General features: G+C 45.1%; 2 non-coding genes across 2 annotated transcripts; both read right to left on the reverse strand.

Annotated features, from left to right (window-relative positions):
- Window positions 1-2,366: 2,366 nt before the first annotated feature.
- Window positions 2,367-2,439, reverse strand: trnak-cuu (transfer RNA lysine (anticodon CUU)). Its single transcript has one exon. It is a non-coding gene; the product is annotated as a tRNA-Lys (tRNA).
- A 391-nt stretch (window positions 2,440-2,830) lies between these two features.
- On the reverse strand, window positions 2,831-2,902 carry trnae-uuc (transfer RNA glutamic acid (anticodon UUC)). The gene has a single exon. It is a non-coding gene; the product is annotated as a tRNA-Glu (tRNA).
- Window positions 2,903-3,116: the final 214 nt, after the last annotated feature.

Consider the following 3,116-nt stretch of genomic DNA (forward strand, 5'->3'; position numbering starts at 1 on the left):
AAATACAATTCAATAATACAGCAGATAACAGTGTCAGTGATAGTTACATCAGGATCTGATTAAATACAAAATACTACAGATTAAACACTTGGCAGATTACAGTACTCTGAAATACAGGATTAAATGCAGTAAAATAGGGGGCAGATAAGAGCAAGTAAAGTGCATTTAAGGAAGGGTGATAATGTCCCAGGCGAAAAACAGAGGAGTTCTACAGGTGCTGTCTGAAGAGGTGAGTCTTAAGGCGGCACCGGAATGTGGTCAGGGACTGGGCAGTCCTGACATCTGTAGGAAGGTCATTCCACCACTGCGGGGCGAGGGTGGAGAAGGAGTGGGCTCTGGAGGCAGGGGATCGTAGAGGAGGTAGAGCAAGTCTTCTAGTGCAGGCGGAGCGGAGAGGTCGAGTGGGGGTGTAGGGAGAGATGAGGGTCTGGAGGTAGTTGGGTGCAGTCTGGTCAAGGCATCTGTAGGCTAGTACAAGAGTCTTGAACTGGATGCGAACGGTGATCATGAGCCAATGAAAGTTGGGAAAGTACAGGAGGTCAGATTTAGAGAAGATGAGTTTGAGGTGATGCAAGTGCATCCAGGAGGAGATAACAGACAGACAGGTAGAGATACAGGAGGGGATGGTGGAGGAGAAGAGGAAAATCTGAGCATCATCAGCATAGCAATGGTATGAGAAATCATAGGATGCGATGAGGGGACCCAGGGAGCGGGTGTAGAGAGAGAACAGGAGAGGACCCGACTGACCCTTGGGGGACTCCTGTTCAGAGGGGGCGAGGTGTGGAGGTTGCTCCACGTCAGGTTACCTGGTAAGTGCGGTTGGAGAGGTAGGAGGAGAACCAGGCCAGAGCAGTGCCACAGATCGCCAGGTCAGCGAGAGAGGATAGTAGAATTGAGTGATCAACAGTGTCAAAGGCAGCAGAGAGGTCGAGGAGAATTAGGACAGAGGAGAGAGAGGCAGCTCGGGCAGACTTTAGTGAGTTGGTGACAGACAGGAGGGCGGTTTCAGTGGAGTGAGCAGAGCGGAAGCCAGACTGGAGAGGGTCGAGCAGAGAGTGTTTGGACAGGAAAGCAGAGAGCTGGCGGTGTACAGTCCGCTCGAGGGTTTTGGAGAGGAAGGGTAGGAGGGAGACAGGACGGTAGCTCTGGAGGGAGGTGGGGTTGAGGGAAGGTTTTTTGAGGAGGGAAGTGATAGAGGCTTGTTTGAAGGCAGAGGGAAAGAGACCAGAAAGGAGAGATGTGGAGAGATAAGAGGCTGTGTGGTCCAGTGGTTAAAGAAAGGGGCTTGTAGCTAGGAGGTCCCCAGTTCAAATCCCACCTCAGCCACTGACTCATAGTTCACACACCCTAGTCTCTGTAAGTCGCCTTGGATAAAGGCGTCTGCTAAATAAACAAATAATAATAATAATAAAATAATAATGTGTTGAGAAGGGAGGAGATGAAGGGAAGTAGAGCAGGAGCAGCAGCTTGAAAGAGGTGAGTGGGGAGGGGGTCCAGGGCACATGTGGTGGGTTTGTGACCCTGGAGCAGGGAGGAGAGGTCAGAGTCTGAGAAGGAGGGTGAGTTAGTAGTGGGTGTAGGGGTTGGAGCAGGAGGGGGTACGGGGGAAGGAGAGGTGTTAAAGAGTTTGCGGATATTTGAGATTTTAAAAGAGAAAACATAGGTCAAAAAAAAAGTCATCAGAGGAGATAGAGGAGGGGGGAGAAGGTAGAGAATAGTTTACGTGGGTTGTTAGTGGAGGCTTAGATTACAGATTGGAAATAAGTACATTTAGTAGATGAGAAGGAGGAGAGAAGAGTGCAGTAGAGGTCTAAGGCAGCAGGGAGTTTGGTTCTCTTCCATTTCTTTTCAGCAGATCGCAGTGTGATTCTTGCTGAGCGGAGCGGAGAGGAGAGCCAGGGTTGGGGAGAGGAGGGAGGAGAAGAGGGTGGAGGTAGCAGAGTCTACAGAGAGTTGTGAGAAGGAGTCGATAGGAGGGAGGTGAGAGAGAGCAGTGGAGGCAAGGACAGAGGGGGAGAGAGAGCGGAGGTTACGGCGAGAGGTGACAGTGGGGGTAGGAGCTACAGTAGAAAACCGCATTATTTATTTCAGCACAGACTAGTGTTGTCTAACGCACATACCAACTGTTGCTCCATGAATGATGTAATGACAATTGTAAAAAAAATGGATTGAAGCCAACCCAAAAAAGTAGGATTATATATTTCAATATCGTTATAGCTATAAACGATCCACACATTTTACAATAGCAATTGCTATTTGACAATGACCAATAAGTAATTTTGTTGCAATACTGTATACAATGTGAACAGAATCAGACATTGCTCCGTTGTCTCGAAGAAACATCTTCAATTTGTATTTAAAAAGGACGCCCAACGTGGGGCTCGAACCCACAACCCTGAGATTAAGAGTCTCATGCTCTACCGACTGAGCTAGCCGGGCTGACTGGTGCTCGTTTCTTTCACTGTAACCAACTGAGCTATTAATTTGTAGTCTCAGAATTAAAAAAAACACAACAAAAGATTCCAAATATAATGAACTGAACCAGAAACAGCTTTGATGAGACAAAGTCGTTTGACACGAACCCTAAGAATTTTATACCAGATTCATTGTCGCTGTGAATAGAGTCAAATACATTTGCATCATTCTGTATATATATATATATATATATATATATATATATATATATATAATTCATATTTCAAGTAGCTGTAGCTTTATTTTTTAATTTTGTTTAATACTTTTTTTATTTTATAACTGTAGCTTTATTATCATAATGAAAACACACTACACATGACCACAGTTCTGTAACAAAATGACAATAACAAAGATGTTCCCATACCGGGAGTCGAACCCGGGCCGCCTGGGTGAAAACCAGGAATCCTAACCGCTAGACCATATGGGAAGCTGATTTGCAAAGATATTTTTTATTGGCAATGTAGTCTGCCATTTGCAAATTCAAAAAAAAAAAAAGAAAGCAAATATTTCGACCAGGTATGTTTTCAATTTCTTCAAAAAGTAGATCCGCACATAGCAACTGTTACTCCATGAATGATGTAATGACAAGTGTAAAAAAAGAAACGGATTGAAGCCAACCCAAAAAAGTTAGATTATTTATT

This window comes from Acipenser ruthenus, unplaced genomic scaffold (genome assembly GCF_902713425.1).
Source record: "Acipenser ruthenus unplaced genomic scaffold, fAciRut3.2 maternal haplotype, whole genome shotgun sequence".
NCBI lineage: Eukaryota > Metazoa > Chordata > Actinopteri > Acipenseriformes > Acipenseridae > Acipenser > Acipenser ruthenus.